The sequence below is a fragment of the Lygodium microphyllum genome, chromosome 20, assembly GCF_053477565.2.
Source record: "Lygodium microphyllum isolate KBCC chromosome 20, Lygodium_microphyllum_v1.1.10, whole genome shotgun sequence".
In the NCBI taxonomy this organism is placed as follows: domain Eukaryota; kingdom Viridiplantae; phylum Streptophyta; class Polypodiopsida; order Schizaeales; family Lygodiaceae; genus Lygodium; species Lygodium microphyllum.
The window spans coordinates 139,900,749-139,914,498 of NC_141154.1; positions in this window are offsets into that span (position 1 = coordinate 139,900,749).

Consider the following 13,750-nt stretch of genomic DNA (forward strand, 5'->3'; position numbering starts at 1 on the left):
AGAGTAAATGAAGTGCTACATGTCGCACAGGCGGTCTGACGTGCGTAAGGCACTGAAGTACGAGATGGGAAAGCCGGAGTGGCGAGATATAGAAGAATGGAGTAACCTTCGGGAGGAGTCGACGTCCTCTCCTCAAAGATGGCAGCAGCAAAGGGAGGCAGCGAGGGTGCGCTTGGAGACTAGTGGAATACACCATTATGATAGCGGTGGCTAGAGGAGTTTCATGGCGGACTTCGTAAGTACTTTCAATTTACTATCTTATACATTTTACTTTAACTTTGAGTATGATTCTAATGGTTTCTGTTGATTATTTTTTGTATAGTATTCAATCAAGGTCGTGAGCCGACTGGGCTAGAAGTAGCATATGGAGAGAAGCATGGCCTTAAACCCCTCATTGACAAGCTTTTTGCATGTGGTGGATCGGTATGTGTTGACAAAGTATCGAATTCAGTAAGTTTGCCATTGTTTTTGTTGTATTTCATATTTGTGTTTATCATGTGTTGCAGACCCCTTATGAGATGCCATTGCGTTGAGATGAGCTCTCAGACGACGAGTTGTAGTGCATCTTGCTGGGACGTAGTGAACACTGCTAGATGGATGTCTTTTTTTTACGCTGGAGCACCCCTACCTTTAGTCTATTTTGTCCTTTGTAAAATCTTTGTGCCCTTTTTTTGTACTTACATGATATGCATCCTATACAATTATTATTCAACACTTCCATGCAAATCTTGTATCTTTATTTATAAATGAATCGATTACTCTTTTGCTTCAAGTATTCCCAAATTGCAGGGTAACTATTGTTTGTGTCTACCTCCAAGCCCTACGTGGCTAAGGTGGCAGGGCTGCAACCGTCGCTATTAGCATCGATATATTTCCTGCAAACATTGGTATTCACGTCGCTATAGTTTTCAGCAACCATCGCTATTTGCATCGCTATAAGCATCGTTATATGCGTCGCTATATAAGTCCTTATATGCGTCATAATATAGCGACGCATATAATGACGTATTTGTAGCGACGCTATTAGCGATGATGGGAACATTTTTTTCATACACTATTCTCGTCGCTATTATCGTCGCCATAACCCATATATGTTGTAGTGTGAATTCCAAAGAAGAGATTTTTAAATTCTCATTTTTATACATTTCTTACATATAGAAGGCTGTTCTTTAAAGGGGTTATTCATAGATTAAATAGAAAAAGAGTTTGCTTTATTCATGAACAATTCACAAATAATGGATTTTTAAAATAGGCTTTGAATGGACGTGATATGAAGAATTTATACATAGTGAACCTCCTGAGGTTTTGGCCAACTTACTATGAGGCCACTTCACTTTGATCTATCATCCATGCTTGTAATCTAGATTCACCACCAGAGTTCCAACATCATCCATTGATTGATACAATTTTGATTCAAGAGGAATTACATAGTGCTAGTTACTTTGTAGGATCTTTCTTGCTTTGCGACGTGATTATTTCCTTTGTATACTATTTACCAAACCAATTGATTTGGATTCTTTTGCTAAATTGCAATACAATCCAAATTTCTACAATTTGTTGATTCTTAAAATTGTATAATATCTATCCATTGTATATAACTAACCTTAGTCATCTATGTTCATACTTTATTCTTTCGCTCAACATTTGCAACAGTAGAGTTTGATCCCTCTAATTCTTAGAACATTGTTATCTATTTTGGAGGGAGATAAAAGGCATGAGGTACGAGCTCAAAAGTATGGCTCAACTGCTGTGGTATGTAGCAAGTTGTCTGTGATTCTTTTTATTTTCTGTTTTAGACTATATTGCATGGTACTCTCAAAGTTTCACCAAGTGAATGTAGGATAATAACAAGTGACAATAGGTGACAAAGCCAAGCAATGATAGCCTCAAGCACCAAATACAACGTCACAGATGCAAATGATTTTTCTAAAGATTCAAAGCTATGGCAACATCAAGCCACCAAGCTTACCCTAGAGCCTCAGAAAGGAGTCAAAGACACGTCGAAATAATTCACAATGAGGTTCCAATTTATTCGACCAAGATGTACCAGCAATTGAGACCTCCCAAATGAAGCCCATTAAGCCAAACATGACCTATCAAAGAAAGGATAACCAGCCTAAGATGGCTAAAGAGCAAGCGTTGTGCACAGTTGGCATATCTAAAGAAAGGTTAATAGTGCTCAACGAGCTATCCATTTCAAAACGGGAAGCTAATCACCATTCACATGGTGCTAGTAAAGCTTTGAGCAAAGCTTTGAGCAAAGGCTTAGATGGGGGGAACATGACACCTTTTGATGAGCAAGGAACAACCACTAGAGGCATCAACTAGCCAACCCAAGAGCCCCAAGTCACTAAAACCCTCTTCACCTAGGTAGAAATGGGAAGTATGGCAGCAAGAACCTAGAAAAGTACCGCTGCTCATTCTACATAGGCAAATACACAAGGTACAACTAAATGTGATGCCAACATGTGCAAATCTAAGCAGCTACCTCAGCAGTCAGCCTTAACTAGCGAGTGTGCTAGCACAAGCCCTACTACTTCCAACCCTAGGTCCCAACTATCACAACCTTCAACAACAATGGTGACAACTCCAGTTACATCCATGAAGAAACAAGACCTTGTCAGTCCATGCTCCTCCTTGACACCTCCAAAACCTCTAGAGCACTCAAAGCCCAGGCACAAGAAGAGGTCTCTCATAGGAATGGGTGAAGAGATGGCACAACAAACTAATGAACAAGAAATGAAGTGCCAGGCAAAGCTAGATCATAAACTAACATTGCTTATAGAAGCCTACATCCATACTGACATTGGGAAACCAACACCAGAGCACACAAAACTCATAGCAAAACCCTTGACATGGGACGAGTGGCAACACATTTGATCTCAATACATGATCATTGCCGAAGAAGTCATGAAAGGTATACCAAAAGCCACATCTAGAGAGCTACACTCAATTTCCTCCTTCTATACTGCCTATATGTGATAGACAAAGAGAAACTTGAAGCAATAGCACGAAAACTGAAAGGACATGATACCTTTGCACAAAAATGGCATTCTAGGTCAAAGTCTAGCTGCCAAAATTAGCCATCGAGTCTGATGACCATTGTAGAGTGTACTCTATGGACCTCCATGAAGGAGTCCACATATGTAGCCCCTACCTCTCTAAGAGTACTGTCCACTATCCGTGGTGTCACATTTCCCACCACTATCGAATAGCACCCCTTGTACAATAAACTTCTTGTAGAAGAAAAGCTACATATGGCCAGTAGGTTAGGAGTCGGGAGCATGGTCCTTGATGTTAGTGCGTATGTCCTTCATCTTACCCAAGGTCTTGCAGTCCTTGATAGCTATGTTGCACTTCAATACAACCTGACTTCTTCGAGTCTGAGTGATAGAGCATCTAATCTACCCCCTAATTCTTCTATCACATCACCCACTACTACACCTACTCATGCGAAGCAGAATGAATTGGCCAAGATCTTCCCCAACAAGGATCAGGAAGAAAAGAGTAGTAGAAATGAGTGCCTAGACCACAAAACAAGGTCACATAAAGAAAGCAACAGGAGAGACTCTAAGGGAGAGAGTAAAGCGCCTTTCAAGGCACAAGCACAAGAGATCCAAAAGATGAAAGAGTCCCTCAAGTCCTAGAGTCCTTCAAAAAAAATCCAGAATCTAGACCAGTAGTTGCCCAGAATTGCCGCCATGGTCACATTCATCAACCCAGCAGTTACTACTTCCAATCATGATGGGGGAACACAACCATCGCACTTCTTGGCTACCACTAGACCCATCAACTTTTCCCAAGAGCATGCTCCCAATGATTTAGTAAAGGGTGCTACCAGCATTAACCTAATGAGCCCTAATGAGTCAACATCTCTCCCACCCAGCTTTCAAATAGAGTTGGATACTAGGCTAAAACTGTTCGCACGTATCTATATCCATGCTGACATGGGCACGCTGCCCAAAGAGCATGAAGAATATCTAGCATATCCATTAACATGGAAAGAGCAAGAACATCTCGATGAGCACTATGACGAGCTTCTAGATAAACGCATGCGACACATCTCGGAGAAAGAAGCCAAGGAACCCATCACAATATTATGCTAACTCTCATGATGCTTTCGATTGTATGCCCTAGGTCTCCTCTTCCTTTTGGATACCGTTCTTTTTCAATGGTTGTAGAAGTTGTTGTGTTGTAGCAACTTGGATCTTTCCTTCAATTCTAGGAGAATTCTTACTAAGTAATTCTCTCTCAATTTTCTCTTCTCCTCTTGTGCCTTGAATAGTTTCTTGAACTCGTTGTTCATCCTCACTAGGGCTCTTATATGACTTTGAGACAAGCTTCTTTCCCTTCATTGGATAAGAGACAAGGTTGCCTTTACTAAAAGTGATGCTTGTCTTGACACTTGATAAGCTCAAGTATATCCAGTATGCTGCATAATCCACATTTTTTTGTATGCTTGAAAGGTTTTCCAAGTAGTACTTCCTTCCCCATGTCTTATCAATTTGGAAGGACATAAAATGTGATGGGTACGCTTCCAATTTTGATGGTCATGATAATTTTACATTTTCCTAAGAGGGAATATGACGAGCCTTTGTAAGGTCTCATAGCTACATTTGTTGGGATAAATTTAGGTTGGCTCATCCAAGATGTTGTAATCTAAATCTTCATCTATAAGAGCATCAATAACAAACTCTTGCTTGGTAGTTTTTTTAACCCTAAAGTATGCAAGATGTATTAGCTTTTCGTCTTTTGATTCTCTATATGTGGCTTTAACCTTTTTGATGTTAGGCTTGGTAGACGTGAGTGGGGTGCTACTAGATTTCTTACATTTAGGAAAATCATGATACATGTGATTGATGCCTGGTGCGCAGATAGCTCATGTGGTGAATCCCGGAAGGTCCCCAAGAACAAAGTACTCTACTTTTTAGCACAAAAACCCATGTAAAAGCAAGCACGGCAAGAGGCAAGAGACAAATTGGGTTCAATCTCCCCCATGCCTTGTGTGAGCGCTTCACAAAGCATGTATTTAATGTATATTTCCAATCTTCATACTCAATAATAGCCCAATTACAAAAATATGACAAGCTTTTAGCTTTTGAGTTTGCTTTCTACCAAAAATAGGAAAATAAAGCTAATGGACGGTGCCCATAGTGTCTGGCACGCCCAATCTCAATGTCCAAATAGAAATAACATATCCAGGCGCATAAGCGCATACAAAATAATAATAAATAATCAATGTCTCAATAGACATAACAAAATATAGGCGTGGCGCCTATCAAAATATAATCCAAGAATCGAAAACCCGCTAGACTCCAATGCTTTCCTCCGCCACTGCTGCTATCTCTACACATCAACTGAAGCATTCACAATCGTTAGTAAAATAACACAATTAAACCGACAAAAGTGAATACCTAGCAGTCTTCAGCTACATAAATAAATCAACTGGTTAGAAATAAATCCTAACCTTAATTTATTACGAGTGCGCACTCTAAACTCATAAACGTTTATTAATTTAATATGCATTTTGCGGAATCACCCGCTATGGAATCACCCATGTACACACTAAATTAATGAAACGCCCAAAAAGGACAGGCGTCCCCATCAACTTCTCGCACAAAGAATCCTCTTTGCGTATGAGCCCCGGTCATCTAAGTTTACGGAATCCACCGTAAAACCTCACGGAATCCACCGTGGAATATGCCTCCTGGCATCATACCCCCGGGGTGGGATAGCAATTGACCTCAATTGCTATTAGCTCAATGTGGAGCTAACAGAGTGGGGAAAGCATTTAAGTCTCTAGCGTGCATCCATTGTGCTTCCTCTACAGGATGGTTCTTAAATTTCACTAGATATCTAGAATGCCTTCGGCCAGTTCTAGTGGTCATGTAGTCAGTGTCTATAATGGCTTCTAGTTCAAGTATTTTAGTCTCTTCTTCTAGTAAAGGTGGGTTTTCATAGACAGGGTGGATAGGTAATTGGCCTCTAAATGGTCTCAATAAACTAATATGAAATGTATTATGAATTTTCCAATGAGATGGCAATTCTAACTTGAATGCATTGTCATTAATCTTATGAATGATTCTAAATGGTCCGTAGAATCTAGGAGCTAATTTAACAACTGGATGTCTATCTACACTTTGCAATCTACGCTTTTCTATTCTAAGCCAAACATAATCATCAACTTTGAAATTCATGGCTTGTCTTTTCTTGTTGGCTTGTTTGGTATATGATTGTTGGGCTTTAGCAATCATATCCTTTACTTCATCAAAAATAGTGTTATGCATAACAGCAATATCATCGGCACTTTGTATTCTATTAGACAAAGATGCAACAGGGCTAGATAATCTATATCCATAAATAACTTCAAAAGGTGCTTTCTTTGTAGATGTGTGCGGTGTATTGTTATATGCAAATTGTAATAAATGTAAATGAGTATCCCATGTCTGAGGTTTAGAGATAGTGTATGCACGTAAAAGATCTAGAATGGTGCTATTTGTGGCTTCTGTTTGTCCATTCGTTTCTGGATGAAATGCAGATGAGAAATCAATCTTTGTGCCTAGATTTGCAAACAGTGTAATCCAAAAATTATTACAAAATCTAGAATCTCTATCTGAAATAATCACTTTCGGCAATCCATGGTTAGTAAAAACAGTTTTCAAAAATAACTGTGCTGCTTGTGATGCTGTTAAAGTTTTCTTACATGCAATGAAATATGCTTGCTTACTAAATCTATCTACAATTGTCCAAATCATGTCATGGTTAGATTTAGTATTTGGTAAGCCAGTAATGAAATCCATAGATATATGTTCCCAAGGTTTAGATGGAATAGACAAAGGCATTAATAATCCATACTGTTTACCATGATGTCTCTTTATTCTTTGACAAATCAAACATTCAGAAACGAAATTAGATACATCTGCATCCATATGCGGCCAATAAAAATCTTCAATTAACATGCGTAATGTAGAGATGATACCTCTATGACCTTGATATGGGGGACAATGAATTTCATTCAAAACAAAAGATCGGAATGGAATAGTAACACACAGTCTCTTTTCAAAGAACATGAATCCATCATTATATGAGAATGAATCAACAGGAATGAAATTATTTTGAACTAATTTTTGCCAATCAGAATGAAAAGTAATATCCTGGTGATATGTGTCTTTCATAGCAATCGATGAATCAAAAGATATGATAGAAATATTATGAATTGCAGGTCTTCTACTCAATGCATCGGCAACTACATTTTCTTTTCCAGGTTGGTATTGAATGATAGGATGGAAACTTTGAATGAATGAAGCCCATTTGATATGACGGTCAGAAATTTGGGGTTGACTAAGTAGATGTCTAATGCTTTGCTGGTCGGTCTTTATCATGAATTCTGAACCCATTAAATAATGCTTCCATTGTTTTAATGCTTGGACAACTGCTAAGAGTTCCTTGTCATAAGTGGAATATTTAAGCTCAGAGGGTTTCAGCTTAGAACTAGAATATGCTATTGGATGGTTGTCTTGCATTAGCATGGCTCCTATTCCTGATCCGCTAGCATCGGTCACAACTAAAAAGAATGGTCTGTTAAAGTCAGGCAATTGTAGAACAGGGGCATTGGTTAATGCATGTTTGAGTAAGTCAAAGGATTTCTGCTGGTTTTCAGTCCATTGGTAAACAATTCCTTTCTTAAGAAGTTTGGTCAATGGTAAAGCAAGTAATGAAAAATTACGTACAAACTTCCTATAGAAACTAGCAAGACCAAGGAATGAGCGTAATTCATGTACATTTTTAGGAACAGGCCAATGCAATATTGCATCAATTTTCTTATGATCAACTTTTATTCCTTGTTTTGATACAATATGACCTAAATATTCTATTTCTGTCTTAAAGAATTCACTCTTTTCAGGATTTGCAAACAATTGATTTTCTTTCAGTAACTGAAAAACTAATGATAAATGCTCATAATGCTCTTTTTCACTTTGACTGAACACTAAAATATCATCAAAGAAAACAATCACACAATATTGATATTTTAGAAAAATACGGTTCATCATTCTACTGAAAGTGGCAGGTGCATTAGTTAATCCGAATGGCATAACTAAGAATTCGTAATGGCCAAACTGTGTCCTGAATGCAGTCTTCAATATGTCGGATCTATCTAGCCTCACCTGATGATATCCAGACTTAAGGTCAATTTTACTAAATATAGAAGATCCTTGCAGTTTGTCCATAAGGTCATCAACTCTAGGTATAGGATACCTATTCTTTACAGTGATCTTGTTTAATGCTCGGTAGTCAATACACATCCGATAAGTATTATTCTTTTTCTTGACTAAGAGCACAGGTGCACCAAATGGAGAACTCCTAGGTCGAATTAAGCCTCTATTTAGTAATTCTTCAACTTGACTCTGGATTTCTTATTGCTCTATTTGATTGTGCCTATATGGGGCTTTGCAAGGTGGTTGTGTGCCAGGTATTAGGTCAATCTTATGGTCTTCTGGACATGATGGAGGTAAACCTGGTGGTAGGTCTTCTGCAAAACAGTCCTTAAAATATGCGAGAAATTCCTTATGTCTAGGGTGCATATGATTTTCCTTTGCGTGCAATTCATTTACCCAAATGAGATATGATTTAGTATTCTTGCGTAGTGCACGTTTTGCTTGAGTATGCGAAAGCAGTGGAAAAATATGAGATGCATGCATACCAAATAATGTAATAGATTTTCCTTGAAAATTTATATTCATTGTGTGTGTGGAATAATATATATTGGAATTATGTTGGTGTCTCCATGGCATTCTTAGAATAATGTCGCTTGACTGTAATGGGACAACTAAGAAATTTCTTCTTTCAATATATGGACCAATTTGAATTTCTAAATCTTGAACTTCTTGTGTGCCATTGTACCTAGTGCCTAAAAATGCAGCTTTTATGCGATAATACGTAGGTACAGTATGCAATTTTAATTCCTTTACCAATTTTGCTGAAATAAAGTCATGGGTACTACCGTCATCATGCAATATAGTTCTTTCTTTTCCATGCACCATACATTTCATAGTCAACAATAAATGTGAAGTAGGCATACCTGGTAGAGTGTCTGAAGTAGTAGTAGGATCGTCTTCTTCTTCAGTGAAATCTGGCATATCCTCATGCTCGTCTTCATCCATAGCTCCAAGGTAGTTGATATGTGCTGATGGCTTCTTTGAATGACAATTTGCTGCGAGATGCCCTGGCTGGTGACACTTGTAGCATACGATGGGCTTGGCTTTGGTCACATTATTTGCAATGGCTGGGAGTCTGGGTATATTTGGATTTGCTTGTGGAATAGGCTTAGGATTTGGATTGACAGTGGATGGTAATGCAGGTGGTTTAGGCCAATTCTTGCGGAAAGATGGTGATGAGAAACGACCTGGATTAAACCTTCTGAAATTGGAATTGAATTGTTTAGATCCATAATTACCGTTTGCTTGGAATGGCTGTGGTCGTCGATCTCTTCCGCGTAACTTATCTTCAGTGTCGTGAGCTAAGGAGATGGCATCTTCAAGGGTAGCAGGCTTGAACATGTTCACTTCATTGTAGTAATGTCCAAGAAGTCCAGACATATACTTCCGCTTATGTGTCGTCTCTGGTACGTCTTCAAGCATGTGTAGCTGTAGGAGTGCATTCCAAAAACACTCTATATACTGTGGAATAGGCTCACGATCGCGCTGTTGAAGTAAATCCCATTGCTTGATAGCCTTCTCATGAAATTGCGGTGGTAGGAAATTTTGCATGAACTTCTTCTTAACATCTTTCCATGTAGCAGGACATTCTATACTCTTGCGGACTACAGTCCACCAAAGTGATGCTCTGTCTATCAGATGATTAGTAACACACTTGATTTTATCTTTTTCGGGATAAGTTTCCTCATGGAAATAGTCATCAAACTGGCTAATGAATGATAAAACAGTCTTTCCTTCTCTTATGCCATTGAAAGTGCGAAACTTGAAACTTCGTTTACTTATCTTGGATTCCTTGCGAATGGTTTGTGCTTCAAGAGTGGCGTCAATGGTACGGCGAATCAAATCTTCAGCTTGAGGTTCTTCTTTATCAGTGGACGCTCCTTGTAGCTTTGTCAATTGCGCTTGCAAGGCTTGCCTAGCTCTTCGCTCTTCTTCCAATTGCAACATGATAAGATCCAGCTTTTGTTCCATGGTAGGCTCGGCTAGGTCTTCAGCCATAGGATCATCCATATGTGGGGTAGTCATCCTGTAAAACTCAACAAACCTTTCTCACTCAAAATCAATTAGCGGGATGAGCGTAGCTCAAATTTGGGGTTACAAGGCTATGTATTTTTGGGTATTTTCTTCTTCAATTTTCAGAAATTCTGTAATATTTCTGTCTCCGTTTGCTGAAAGTACTTCAACGAACTTGTAGATAGGTAGAACAGCTTGCTGCGAACAACTTTCCAGTTCAGAGTTTTTGCATACGAATAAGTCTTCTATGAGTTTTAAGCACTAGTCAGTTCTGATTTAGTCTGACTTGTAGAGTTGCAGACTTAGCAGACTTGTAGAGTTGTGGACTTGCTGGACTTAGGCCGACTTGCAGAACTTGCAGAACTTGATTACCGTCGACTTACGGAACTTGACTTCAGGAGTGCGAGACCCGGAGTATATCGACTTCTCTGCCCTGTGTAACTTGCAAGAAGCCTTAAGCTTAAATGATTAAGCTTAAGCTTAAGTGATTAAGAGCTTAAGGAGGACTAGCAGAGGCCGCCGTTTTTTTTCGTGGGGGGGGGGCGTTTTTTTTTTCAACGCGGAAATTTCGGACCTATCTTCTGATGCTTCGAGATGATTTTGAAGAAGCTAAAGCTTCTTTTAAGCTTTTAAAGCTTTGTAATTAAGCTTTGAGTAAAGAAGATTAAGAGCTTTCTCACTGGTTTTCAACGACTTATTGATGGAGATGATTGCGTGGTCCTCCGCCTGCAGAGCCTGGTCCTTCGCGATCTGACAGTGGAAACAGGGGTTCTTGATCGCCAGAAGTCTGCCTGTATCGACGGTTCGCGACGAGATTGACTGTAGAGCCCGTTTGTTCCTGGAGCTCCGCCTTCGCCCGAGATTGGTAGCGATTGGAAGCTCTTGATCTCTGCTCCGCTCTGATACCACTGGTGCGCAGATCGGTCGCAGATAGCTCACGTGGTGAATCCCGGAAGGTCCCCAAGAACAAAGTACTCTACTTTTTAGCACAAAAACCCATGTAAAAGCAAGCACGACAAGAGGCAAGAGACAAATTGGGTTCAATCTCCCCCATGCCTTGTGTGAGCGCTTCACAAAGCATGTATTTAATGTATATTTCCAATCTTCATGCTCAATAATAGCCCAATTACAAAAATATGACAAGCTTTTAGCTTTTGAGTTTGCTTTCTACCAAAAATAGGAAAATAAAGCTAATGGACGGTGCCCATAGTGTCTGGCACGCCCAATCTCAATGTCCAAATAGAAATAACATATCCAGGCGCATAAGCGCATACAAAATAATAATAAATAATCGATGTCTCAATAGACATAACAAAATATAGGCATGGCGCCTATCAAAATATAATCCAAGAATCGAAAACCCGCTAGACTCCAATGCTTTCCTCCGCCACTGCTGCTATCTCTACACATCAACTGAAGCATTCACAATCGTTAGTAAAATAACACAATTAAACCGAAAAAAGTGAATACCTAGCAGTCTTCAGCTACATAAATAAATCAACTGGTTAGAAATAAATCCTAACCTTAATTTATTACGAGTGCGCACTCTAAACTCATAAACGTTTATTAATTTAATATGCATTTTGCGGAATCACCCGCTATGGAATCACCCATGTACACACTAAATTAATGAAACGCCCGAAAAGGACAGGCGTCCCCATCAACTTCTCGCACAAAGAATCCTCTTTGTGTATGAGCCCCGGTCATCTAAGTTTACGAAATCCACCATAAAACCTCACGGAATCCACCGTGGAATATGCCTCCTGGCATCAATGCCACACTCAATGCAACTTAGATTAGCCTTTGGGCATTTGTTAGTCTCCATCAAGTCCACTAGCCTTGGTCGTGGCTCTTGTTTTATTCGAGGACTCATAGACTTGCACTTTAGTCTACTCTTTGAGCACGTCAATCAAATATCAAGCTCTCAATAGCCAAATGAAAAACACTTCAACTCTTCTTGCAATGTCAAGTTTTTGTGTGATTTGTTCTTGTATGTATGCTTCCTTTTTTTTTTTGAATCTCTAGGCTTGTTTACTCTTTCTTGTTCTCTCAAACGATTTCCTTTTTTGAAGTTCTACCTTTCAATTTTTTAATGATGATTTTCTCAAATATATGGTTCACTGATCTTCCTTTTGTCAAATTTCCTCTTGATCTTGCACTAATCACAATTGTCTTGGGCCTCACCTTCACGTGTTTCTGTCTTTAACCTCTTTAGGCCTCATAATTGTGGACCTCTTGGATTTTCTGATCCAATTGGTCTTAGAAGTTTGGATGCATCCATCCTTGGTCCTTGTGACACTCAACTTCTCAAGCTCTAAGCAATTGTCCTTCTAATCAAATTGGGTCATGAACAACAAAGCATCTTGATTGAGGTCGGTTCAAGGTCAAGTATCTCAATCAATGAAGTGAGTAAAACTCACTTGACTTTGGCTCAAAGCAGATAGAATATGAGTAATTAGGGTCTAGTCTTGGAATTTTCAACACAGCACTTGGGTCTAAGCTTTGATGCACAATAAAGAATGCAATGCGACCACCAAGAAAAAAAACCTTTGGAGATAAAGAGCACCCCAACTGGATGGGATCGTCATGCGTAGGAACTATATTCATTCCAAGGAGGTACCTCATTAGTATCTAGCAAAGTAAGAAGCCTCTCTTGCAAGTTATGAGAACCAAAGATGCTATCAACATAGCATCACATGCATGTGCCATGATTGCCCTTGAAATCAAGTAACTAGTGGCAATCAAGCTAAATTTGGGGGGCATATCATTTCAAAAGGAAAGCTAGAAATCATTGACCTCGACTCAGATGATGAAGAGATCATACGACCTGCCTATCTTAAGGCTATCTTAACTCCAAAACGGATTCACATGATAGAAGCTCTCATTGATGAAGGGGCACATTATAACATCTTAACATACGAGGCATGGACTAAAATTGGATAGCTCGACCTTGTGCTCGCGACCAACGCAATGATTACCCTATATAGGGGACTCCCTTATGCCATCCTAGGCAAGTGCAAGATTCTAATGACCCTAGAGATTGAAAGCTTTCCGATGATGTTGTATGTGCTTCCCAATTTACAAAGAATATGTCGATAAGGAGATCCTACTAGGAGAACCTTTCAAGCGTTCAGCTAAGTGTGAGGTGGACTTCAAAGCGCATCGAATACACTTGACCCTACCTGGTGTCAATATCATCACGGTCTTTACCAAAGGAAATCTTGCCATTGGTGAAGCAAAGGGCAGGCAACCAATCTTTGAACCCGATAGAAACCCTAGAGAGGAGAGTTAGATAGTTTTGATAGAGAACTCCTAAGGGCACAAGAGGAAAGACAGATCCCCATTAGCACAAATCATCCTAGTCCTAGTCCAAATGTCAAGGCATCTAACAACTCCAATGCAGCTCTCAATGCTACTTTAAATAGACCACCGTGCAGGAAACGATGAAGATCTTGGGGGTACCACTACAAGTGCCAATGGAAAGCTAGCACAACACCATGATGGATACCCAAAGCATTGCT